Genomic DNA, 12,204 nt, shown 5'->3' on the forward strand with positions numbered 1-12,204 from the left:
AGAGGATGAGCTCTGGAAAGGCTTCTAACCCACAAAGAAGATTCTCTTTTTGCAGTAAAGTAACTACGAAAAGACTCCTGAAGCTACGTTAATAGACAATGGACCCTCATTTAAGACACCACTCTTAAATTTGCTTTAATTATGGCTTGAAGTAGTATTCCTAGCTTTAAAAGAACTAGTAAGGTACTCCTATTCAGTATTATACCAGTAATCTTTGTTAGTGCAAAAATGCAAGAAAAAAAGAAATAAAAGGTATACAGATTAGAAAGGAAGAAATAATGCTGTCTCAATCCTCAGACAAAATGACTATCTATGTAGAAAATCCCAAAAGGCTACAAAAAAGCGACTAGAACTAATAATGAGCTTAGCAAAGTTGCATGATACAGAGACAATATACAAAACTCAATAGCATGTCTGTACACTAGCCATGGAATGGAAAACGAACATTTTTGAAAAGTACTATTTACAGTGGCACCAATAACATGAAATCTAAATCTGGATGAAATCCAAATTTAGATGAAGGTCTAAATCTAGCAAGATATGTTCAAGATTTGTATGCTGAAAACTATAAAACACTAAAGAGAAAAATCAAAGAGGATCTAAATAAATGGAGACGTGCGTTTTGTGGATTGGAAGACTTAGTATTGTTGTGTAGATTCAATTCAATACAAATCAAAATATCAGTAAGGTGAGTTTTGTGGTTATATTTTGTAAAGTATAACCTCACATAAGAAAAAGTAAAGATAGCTCCAAGCTTCGTGTGCAATGGAATTATAGCCTGAAATGCCGGCTCCTTGCTTCTCAAAGTGTGGTTCACGGACCAGCAGCAGAGGTATACCATCTGGCAGCCACTCCAGACTTACTGAACCAGAATCTGCATTTTCAACAAGATTCCCAGGCAATTCAATCCATATACACACTAAAGTCTGAGAAGCACTGTGTTTACGTGATTTCCACCTTCAGCCCTTCCCCCAAACAAATCACTGTTACCCAAAGTCTTTTCCCTTATTTAAGCAGCAAAGTGCAGGTAAAGGAAATTAATTAAATTCTTTTAAAGGCTTGTTTATTTCTTTGGGATAGCCCTGTCTACTGGGTCCTAAAGCCATCTCTAAGGTCTGAATAAGTTAAAGCAAGTAATTGGCTTAATTAACACCTACTCCTCCCAAAGGACCTAAACTTTCAGAGATTAGCATACACACTGGAGGGTGGATAAACAGATGAAAAACAAATCTTTTCTACAGTGAAACTGTCACTTGTAGAGAAAAGCAGGTAATCAATGTTAAAAGAGAAGGGCTTTAACCAAAAGCACATGGTGCCAAATAATTTTTTAATAAAAATATAAGCACATTGCCCACCTTCCTGCTCAACTTCTAGGATGCCGCTCTTCCTTCACTCCCACCTCACTGAGTAATTTCCTGTAAGGTAGTTTTTATTTTATCTGTTCTCAAAGCAGAATTCACACACACACACACACACACACACCCCTGTCCTTTTAAGGGAGTTCTAACACATGGCTATTTCATGAGTTGAGCCAGGTCATAAGTATTTCCATAAGCTACTGATATTTTCTTTAAGTTTGTGGGTTTCATTTCTAAATCCAGACCCCAGGCCTTATCTCCTCATGGGTCTCTGAATGATACCTTCCACTTCAAGGCCTCCCATAGACAGGTTCTGCAGACTTCTTCCAGGTTGAAAATGCTTCTTTCGTTTCCTTCAGAGAATCCATTCACAAAGCAGCAGGACGGGCTATGACATGACGGATCCTGATAGCGGCGCTTCCTTGACCACTCCACAGGCGAGACGTCTCAGGGTGGGAGAAGATACAATCACATGAGATCACTCTGGAAGGAAACCAGCCAGTCTTTGGAAAGACAGAAGAACTTGCGAAATGAGGGAAGCTAGTAAGAACCATTTAGCCTGGCAACTGCCAATCTCCATTGCAGACCACCCATTCCTGAGACATTGTCTACACAAAGCATGTTGACTGCCTTCTGAGCACTTGCTATTAAACAGTCTCACAAGTGCGTCACCTCAGCACAGTCTCGAAGAGAATCTCAGTTCCCACTGCACCAAACATTATTTCTAACAAATGAATCTCCATTGTGGTATACTGAAGCAGCAGGAACCCAGAATTTGTGATATTTGATTATGTAAAAGAAATATTACAGAGAAACATCATATAGAAACCACTGGTGAGTAAACTCGTGAACTCTGTCACTATCACATGTGTTACAGTCAGGACTCCGCAGCTCATGCTGCTGTATTTGGGAGAAGGGCCGTTCCTGTCCAATATCTGACATTCGTTAGCACACTCCTTTTTTTTTTTTTTAAATATGCTGTTGATCAAGCCAAACCTCAGCTCTCTTCCATCTTGAAGTAATTAGCTCTGACTCATCCATTTGCACAGGACACCATAAAATGCTCTCTGTGTTTTGAAGAAATTAAGTGCCTGATTTAATCCATGTGTCTTCCTTTGGAGTTTTAATTATTCATTTCTCCATGAGAGCAAAAGGTTGGATGCCTTGCGTTATTTATAGCTGGGGGATTGTGGAAGAACACAGAGAGTAGGAGGAGAGAGAAGAGAACCAGAAGAGAAATTCCATTAAAAATAAAGTGAACTCAGGCAGGAAGGCAGAAAGGCTGGAGATGAAAAAGTCAACAAGTAGGAGGGAAAGGAACCAGTGCACATGGTGAAGGCAGAGAAGGATGAGAGCTAGAAGGAGAAACTCTTAATGAGGTCAGAGTGTAATGAGGAAAGTAATAAAGGGAGGAAGGGAGAGAGAGCCCAGCCATGGGCACATCAGAAAATCCTCATACCAGCATGAGAGTGTTTAACGCAGGCTGGCCCTTTAATCATTGCCTCTCAACTCAGCCATTGTCTGCCTGCAGAGCTCAGATGCCATGATCACATTTGTCTGATAGGTTACACAAGAGAGCAGATTTCATAGGTTTGTGTTACTGTGGAATCGCCAGCCTCCTGGGATTTTATTGTCACAGCCCCATAAGGCATGATCTGTTTTCTGAGTTAGGAGGGGATAATGAAGGAATGGCCACATCTCTTTGGGAAAGTGTCTTCCTGTCCAGAAACGAAGCAGTGAATTTGAGGAGATCTGGAAAGTTTGCATCACCATTTATTAAACACTCCAAAATGTACAAAGCATCTCCTTCAAGAATCTTGGGGACCCAGGTGTTGATGAGAATGACTGGGGTACATCAAGAAAACTCTTACATGGAAATAATAATACACAGGTAGGTCTAGGGTGAAGGAGTCCTAATAAGTGTTGACACCAGCACTATTACGGGAGATGCCTCCCTTTAACTCAGGCGTGGTTCAGAGTCCCCATCTCGCCCATGGTTTTGCTGTAACCTATTTTCATATGAAGATCTCTGGATTCCAGCATCTGTGCAACTATCTAATTCACTTGCCTGAAAAGAAATATTTCCCAGGATAGTAAAAAGTCTGTTTTTAACCAACAGTGGGAAGGGCAGACCACTCAGGAGTGAAATTTTCAGGCATTCCAACAGCTGCTGTTACGGGAAACACAGAAACAAACTTTACAGATCAGATTCTGCCCAAGTGGTCTCCTCCTCCTTGCAAAGACTGCTCCTCACAGCTGACCGTGCTTAACGCTACAAGCAGCAGCAGGCAAGGGGGCCCCTGAAAAATGGGCCACTTGAGGATGCAGCATCTGATATTAACTGAATTTTCCTCAGTCCTGGGACAAAGTGACCTTGATCAAACCCCTAACATTCTCTAAGCCTTATTTTTCTTTATCTATATGAATAAAATGAAAGGGCTGGACTAGAAGAGAGAAAAGGTGCTTATTTTATAGACAATAAAACTGAAACTTCAAGGACCCGTTGCTAGCATTAATGTAACTAACACACAGTCCAATGTCTTCGACCTTAAGCACAGAGCCAGAGCTCCTTCTATTATGTGCAATAGGGAAGACACTTTTATAGGTTGGCGGAAGCCATTCTGGGTGGAATGTCCAGTGTGGTCATAGGTATGAATATAAAAAAATAGGTTAATGACAATAAAGTGGCCAGATTTGACAGCGACTTGAATGGTAGGCCGAGGTGTTAACAAACGTGATCTTGCAAGCAGCAGAAAAAGACAGAAGGTTTTTGAGGAGAAGAGTGACACAATGACAATGCTGTTTCATAAAAAGCAATTTGCATTTCTGGAGCAATGGTAATATCAGTGACAGAAATAGGAATATTAGGAAAACAGTCAGTTTGGAAATGACAATGTAAGTCTGATTTGTCACCTATTGAGTTTGAAAAGTGGGTAAGTCATTCAGAGAGAAACACTTCTTAGGAAATTTGAGATACTGAAAGCAGAGGAAAAGGACGTGCCTAGAAATATCAATTTAGTAATCACATGAGTATATATCATTATTGAAACTGAGAGGATAGCTGGACTTTTCATCAGTTAGAGTCTTTCTGCTGCAAGCAACAGAAACCCATTCAAGGCTACTTAACAAAGAAATGTAGCATTGGAAGGATATGGAGCAGATCGCAGGTAAAGAATTTCCTCCCTCAACGTGGTTGGAAGGATTATTCAACGGGAAACAAGATCTGTGTTCTTATCCTGGCTTTTCCACTCTACGGATGACGCTTTGGCTAACTAACTTGATATTGCTTAGTTTCCTGGATTTTATAAAGAGGAGGCAGAACCAGGTGATAAAGAAGATCCATTTTAAGTCTGGTATTCTCAAATATTTCCATTTTCAAGAACTATTTTCTGTGATGCTGGGAAGGAATTTTCCAGGAAGGAAAGGTGAGGTTTGGGAGAAAATGCAATTAAAGGGCTTCTTCTGTAATGCATGAGACTATCAGTGAGAGTGCCCATTAGTCTTCTGAGTTCCATCTCAAGAAACCACTCAGCACTAAGTCAAGTAGTCTCAAACTAGGAATAATCTCTTTTCAGAGAATTCAATACTAAACATAAAAATTCGAATTTTCCCTAGATGTTATTTCTACCATGTTCTAGCTTTGAGAGCTGAAGACAAGTCTGATGGCTGTCTGATTCTTTTTTCCCTTGAAGTAACTTCTTGCTGTTTTGAAGCGTTTGATTGTTTCATCCACATTTTGGAAATCCAGAAGCTTTAAAAGCATATACCTAGAAGTGTGTCCCTTTTTTCTTTTTTAATTAGTCCTGCTCAGAACTCAGTGAGGACCTTCAATTTACAGATTCAAGCTTTTCTTCAAAGGAAGGAAATTTTCTTTTATTATTTTTTAAAATAACTGCTTCTCCTCCGTCTGTTCGTTTGTGGACCTTCTTAAATGCCTACGTATGGGTCCTTAGACGGTCCTCTGGAACTTTTAACATCATTCGTTTTTTTTAACATTTTTATACCCTTGCTCTGTGCTTTGAAATATTTCTTTCCACTCATCTCCCAAGCCACTCTTTTAATTCTTCTTTTTTTTTTTTTTTTTTGAGGAAGATTAGCCCTGAGCTAACTACTGCCAATCCTCCTCTTTTTGCTGAGGAAAATTGGCCCTGAGCTAACATCCATGCCCATCTTCCTCTACTTTATATGTGGGACGCCTACCACAGCTTGGTTTGCCGAGCAATGCCATGTGCCCACCCGGGATCTGAACCAGTGAACCCAGGGCCGCCGAGAAGTGGAACATGTGCACTTAACCACTGTGCCACCGGGCTGGCCCAACCACTCTTTTAATTCTTAATACCATCTATTCTCTTTCAGATGAAACTATTACATTTTTAATTTTAAAATAATTTTTCAATGCCTATAACTCTTTTGTATACTGTAAGCACATCTGCTTAGGAAGCTACTACTTCTCTAGTAGCTCAATTTCACTAGGTAACATCTGTCCTAGATATTCTGTTGGGCCCCCATCCCTATGATTGCACTACTATTTCCTTTGACTAATCATGACTTACAATCTTTCCACACTCCTCTCACCCTCCAGTAATACAGTAAAAGTCACCCTAGGTAGTAGGAAACTTCCAAATAGTGGAATGTGCAGCAGTCACCATGGGCCACTGAAGCACTGGTCAGCAACCATACATCTTCTGTTCATTCTCCCAGAAGCGTCTCTGCACCCAGACCTTCTGAGTTACAGTAATCAGTAGTCTCCTAGACTCGGGGATTTGAAGGATCTCATCCTATCCACTTAACTCCCTGGCAGTTACTCAGGGTCCAGGAGGATCCATCAGGCCCATTAAAGACCATACTTGGACTCCTTCCTTAAGGGAGTCCTTTCATTTCTCCTAGGCCAACCTCTAGCCATTCGTTGCCCATGGCTTCTCAGCCTCTGTATTTCCTAGAACCTCTCTGGCCCAAAGAGGAATAAAGCTCTGAGCTTGCTCTCTTATCCAGAAGTCTCAGGAAAAGTGGCCTGCATTATACCTCCAGCGTCTGCCAGCTTGTCAATCCCAGCCGCCACTTGGCTCAGTAGAAGTAGATACTTGGGAGCTAAGAGGGGATGACATGAAGGCTACACCTTCTGGCTGCCATCTTCCCAGAATCCCCTACCTTAAAGTGTCCCTTAAACTCAAATATTTTTTTAAATGCAACTAAATAGATCAAGTTCAAGTTTCTAAAGATATAACGTGGAGTCCTTAAGGAAGGAGTCCAAATGTGGTCTTTAATGGGCCTGATGGATCTTATTCACAATACAGAATAAACTCTGCTTCACAAAATATTACATTGCAGAGTAGCTAGCACCTCCCTAGAATTAAAATAGGCTGACTTAAAAAAAAAAAATTTGTTAATGCTGAGTTTTTCATGGTTATGCCTATTGCAGAAAGAGAAGCTCACATAAGGTTCCCCTCATTTCTCATCAAGCTACTCTATCAAGAATTGTCTTAATGCTATCAATTTACCTTTCCCTCAAACCAAGGAATTTATCAGACGTGGTTTGGTTCAACTTGTGCACATTAATAAATGTAAGCCAATTCCTACTGAGAGAGGAGGGGTGAGTGTTAACAGTGAAAGGCACAAGGGAAGATAGCTGCTTGAATTTGATCTCCAAATAAGTAGCTTCTCCACTTGGCATTGTGGTAGAGGACTGGGACTAACGGGTGGAGCACTGGTTTGGGGGGCTATGCACAACTTCAACTGTAACTTCCACTTTGCCTCTTTTCCTACACCTGTTTTTAATATTCAGGACACATGCATCCCAGTGGCCGATGCGAAGAGAAGCTAATACTGGTAAGGTTCTCTTCCAATGTCCCCATGGGTCGTCCAGTCCTTTCATGGAGAATTGGAAGGTACCAAGACTCCCTTCTCAACTCACTGGATGGGCAGGTCCAGTTCTCTGCTCCTACAGAGTACAAAGGCAGCTAGATCGAGAAAGGAAGGAGCTGGAGGTAGATATCACCAGGCATTCTTTCTCTCTTGTCCCTCTCTACCACTCCAGGGACTCTAAGAGCACAGAAATGCTGACTTTTGCTACCCTTGAACTTCAAAGATCCCCTCTTACTGTGGCTGCAAGCATCCTAGATAACAACCCAGGAGCAAGGCAGGAAAACCATGTCCAATTGCTAACCACATTGTGTGTAGTAATTACCCTCTGAGGTAAGTGCTTCCTCCTTTATCCTTACCCCCTTAATTAGGATAACTACCAGGAACCAAAGTTGGAGAAATACGTTTTAGCCACCCCTACACATCAGAGTAATGAGCCAATCTGTTCACATGACAGCTTAGAGGTGTGTTTTACAGTCTGCCCCCAGCAATTTCTCCCTGGATATCAAGGCACATGGGGAAGATGCCTCACATCTCTAGCTGTGACCAATTTTTAGCTAGGTTTTGAACATGTTTAAGGAATGGAATTAACTTCCTTCATATGACAAGGTAGGAAAGAAGACATTTTTCAGAGTGGAATTTTCTTAAGAGTTTCTGATCCACCAGGAAACTGCCCTCATCTGTTCCTCCATCAAAAACATAGTGTGCACTTGGCTATGTGTTGAGTACTGAGGATAGAACAATGACTAAGATGGACAGGGGGCCAGCCCAGTGGCCTAGTGGTTAAGTTCACACATTCTGCTTTGGTGGCCCAGGGTTCACCGGTTTGGATCCTGGGTATGGACATGGCATCTCTTGTCAAGCCATGCTGTGGCAGGTGTCCCACATATAAAACAGAGGAAGACGGGCACGGATATTAACTCAGGGCCAGTCTTCCTCAGTAAAAAAGAGGAGGAATGGCGGCAGATGTTAGCTCAGGGCTAATCTTCCTCAGTAAAAAAGAGGAGGATTGGCAGCAGATGTTAGCTCAGAGCTAACCTTCCTCAAAAAAAAAAAAAAAGATGGATGGGGTTCTAGCAATTAGGAAGTTAATTTATTCACTCCTGTATTCACTTCTTCATCAAATGTTTATTGAGTACCTGCTACATACTGTGCCATTTTTGACCAAAGAATAGTCTAAAACTAATTACAACTTAACTATTGTCGACAATTTTAGATTATGGAATGAGGACAGTAAGGCAGACAGACCCTATCCCTAGCTTCTGTTATAATGGGAGGAAACAAAATGATCAGATGATAAGAAATGCCATACAGACGGTTAAAATAGAGTCACGTGCTGAAGAGGACTACGTGATTACTTTAGGATGGGCGGTCTGGGAAGGCTACGACCTGAGTGATACAATGGGGCAGTTACATGATGACAAGGGGCAAAGTATTTCATACACAGAGACAGCATTCCAGACAAAGGAAAGAGCTAGTGCAGAGAAAAAGCTCAATATGCCTGAGGACAAAAAAGAAAGAGAGTGCACTCTGTGACCCAGAAACCTCAATTCTATGTATTTATCCAAGGTGAAAAAGATAGTTTTGAATAAAAATGCACATGAATGGCAGACTTATTCAAAATGTCCATCAACTGGAGCAAGGACAAAGTATAATACATCCACACACTGGGATACTACTCAGCAACTAAAAGAATTGAGTTTGTCAGAACAAGGACGAATCTCAGGAACAGTGTATTTAGTGAATAAGCCTTATGCAAAAGACAGTACATACTGCTTGTTGCCATTTATATGAAGTTCTAGAAGAGGCAAAAGAAATCCATGCTGGAAATAAATCAGAATGGCAGTTGCAATGGTGAACTCTAGTTCAATATATGCTGACGTAATTAGGGGAAATGAACGGATGTCTGCAATCTACTTTGAAATGTGCAAAAAATAAGGTGGATCAATAGACAGATAGAAAGGTGGACAGAGGGAGAGACATGCGCTAAAGCAATTACATAAAAATTTTAAAAGTAGAACCTAACTGGAGGGTACATAGGTGTTTACTGAAAAATTCTTTCAATGCCTCTAATATTTAAAATTCTTCATAATAAAAGCTTGGGAATGAAAAGAAGTTCAGTACAGCTGGAGCACCCTAACACGATGGAGACAAATATTGATCAAATAATTCACACAAGTAAATATAGCTCACTAATGTGTTTTTTGTTTGAAAAATGATACTCCTTTTCCTTCATTCAATTGGTTTCATGGTTTCTAGTTAGTGAATGATAAATTCTGTAGTCACATAGCACTCCCCCAATGCAGATCTATACAGCAACAATATTCAATGAACAATCACCATGCCCCTGGCACTATGCTGAAAGAAATAGGAGAAAAAGTATGAGTGATTTATTCCTGCTATCAAGAAGCTTGCAAAAATAGTTGGGGAGATTGGACCAACTCATATGAAATAATCAGAGAACAAGATAGGAGACAGAAAAAGATAATGCTATAATAAAAATGAGATTTAAAGAAGAAAGAGATTAGCAAAGAGGGACATCTGAGTGGGCCCAGAAAGATGAATTTGGATTCAGCTGTAGAATTTTAGAGAATAAGTGGAGAGAAGGCAAGGTGAGGTCTCCCAGTTGCAGCGTGATGTTTGCGTGTTGAGCTGTGCTGAGAGCATTCTGTTAATTTAACAAATATTTATTTTCTCCCCAAGTGCTCAGGATAAAACAGGGCATAATTTTTTTTTTTACCTAATGGATCTTACATTCTAATGGGTTTTGGAGGAGTGAGAGTCAATAAACAAGATAAATAAGTAAAATACCCAGTTTATTAGACAGTGACAAGAGCAAAGACAAAGAACCAAGCAAGGAAGAAGGACAGAAAGCAGTAGGAGGGAGGTAACAGTTTAGATAAGAGAAGATCTCACTGAGAAGGGAATTCTTGAGTAAAAACATAAAAGAATTAGAGAGCCAGTGACTAGGGTTCTGGGCGAAAGAACATTCCAGGCAGACAGAACAAACACCAAGTGCAAAAGTCCTGGGCAAGAGCGTTCCAAATATGTTAAACAAACATAAAAAAATGGAATAGAAACTCTATTCTCAATCTCCCAAATCATCAACACTATGAGCTGTGTACTATAATCACACATTTTACAGCTGAAGAAACTAAGGCACAGAAATGTGAAGAAAACAGCCTCCACTCAAAACAACCCTCAGTAAAATTAGTCATGACCATGTCAGAACAAAGTCGCTTTAATAACAGTTATGGTCTCTCTGCGCTTCACTTTGTAGATACAAGCATTACAGAGAGGAAGAGTCTAAGGTTCTGAGTATTATGACTTGATCAAGAAAGCAAAGCAGGGGCTGGCCAGGTGGCATAGTGGATAAGTTTGCATGCTCCACTTTGGTGGCCTGGGGTTCATGGGTTGGATCCTGGGTGCAGACCTACACACCACTCATCAAGCCATGCTGTGGCAGTGTCTCACATACAAAATGGAGGAAGATTAGCACAAATGTTAGCTCAGTGACAATTTTCCTCAAGCAAGGAGAGGAAGATTGGCAACAGATGTTAGCTCAGGGCCAATCTTCCTCACCAAAAAAAAGGAAAGAAAGAAAGCAAAGCAAATTCAACTAAATCCTGATAACCAAATGACTTATTTTGCTGGCTAGAGAACAAGAAGGTCAACTAGGTCGACCAAAAGATAACTTGATTGGAAGAGATGAAGATTAGATTAATCTTAATTCAGAAGAGCTGGAATAAAATGCTTTCATAAAGGAGCAGAGGGGAGATCTTATCCAAATATGATGAGTCGATAATGTCAGCAATGTGGTTGCTTTAATCAATATACCACTGATGAAATGATAAAGGCAATCTGTCTGCAAATGAAAACTATAAATGCATCACAAATATGATATAGCAATTGTTAGAAGCAGAAACTCGAAGCCTACTGGTCTAGACTATAAGAAATACCTAGAGCCTTGTAGTTCTCAGCATTTAAGAAAAAAATTCCATCCATACTGAGCACATGATTTAAAGCTATGATTCTTAAAAACAGCTCCATGCCTGTATGATGTGGATCAAAGGTGGGCCTTAAGCCTTTCCCATTCCATGTACTCCACAAAGGAGGAGAACATACAGAGATTCAAGGGCTGAATCCAGGCTAAAACTCATATCCATGGGTCACACCACTGAGTCCCTCCAAATTACAAAGGTTACTGAAGGCTTACCCAGTGCAAGAAATCATTTGATGTTAACGCTGGTAAGCCATATGCAACTGAATTCATTTTTCTATCTTCCCTAGATTGGCTGCTGCTGAATAGAATTTTTACCATTTGTGATTCTTTCCAAACACTTCTATTTTCCTTAACCAGGTTACATTGTTCTCAGGGAGTCCTGGGCTACTTTCTGAAGGATGATATCACTGCAGACGCAGCAGCGCCAGCTAATAAAAATCTGTTAGACTGCCAATCTTGTCATCACCTCTGGCACCCACGCCCACTGTGCCAATAGCCTCCCGTGGCTGCTTTCTTGACTTCTCTTATTTGCCCCATCCATCATCTCAATAGCACACCATGGCGTGCAGAATAGTCTCAAAAGGCCAAAGAGCAATTGCTGCAGAGATGGGGCTATTAAATTAAACCCAAGCCTTGGCAAAAAGCCTCAGAGGGACCCAGGAAGAAAAGACGAGTGGCAGGGACCGGAGCTCTCATTAATGTGTAGCCGACTCGTCACTTTCACGAGAGTCTTGTAAAGAGTTGAACTCTGATTTAAGTAGGAATACAAGGCAACGAAGTCCCAAAGGAACCGCTTCAATTTTTCTCGCCACATTTAACTCACATGTCTACACCTTTTTTAATTATTTTTACTTTTTGCCAAGTTAGATCACACTCAAAAAATGTAGAATGTGACAAGAAAGTCTTTATTGAGCACCTGTCTGCACAAAGCATTGGCCCTTGCCCTCCAGAAGCTTACAATTCAGGAAATTAGGGTGCAGAGTT

The 12,204-nt window shown here is 40.7% G+C and overlaps 1 protein-coding gene across 6 annotated transcripts in view; it reads right to left on the reverse strand.

Annotated features, from left to right (window-relative positions):
* CPNE4 (copine 4) overlaps positions 1 to 12,204 on the reverse strand; it is a 480,649-nt gene that overhangs the window by 418,225 nt on the left and 50,220 nt on the right. Inside the window, exon 1 of one of the 6 annotated variants that reach the window (XM_070577533.1) lies at positions 1,641 to 1,766. The exons of the other annotated variants lie outside the window; for them this stretch is intronic. The gene's annotated coding sequence lies outside the window, so the exon portion shown is untranslated. Of the gene's footprint in view, positions 1 to 1,640; positions 1,767 to 12,204 lie in introns of those variants that run through there. 6 annotated transcript variants of the gene reach the window in all.

Source organism: Equus przewalskii, chromosome 15, assembly GCF_037783145.1.
Source record: "Equus przewalskii isolate Varuska chromosome 15, EquPr2, whole genome shotgun sequence".
Lineage (NCBI taxonomy): Eukaryota > Metazoa > Chordata > Mammalia > Perissodactyla > Equidae > Equus > Equus przewalskii.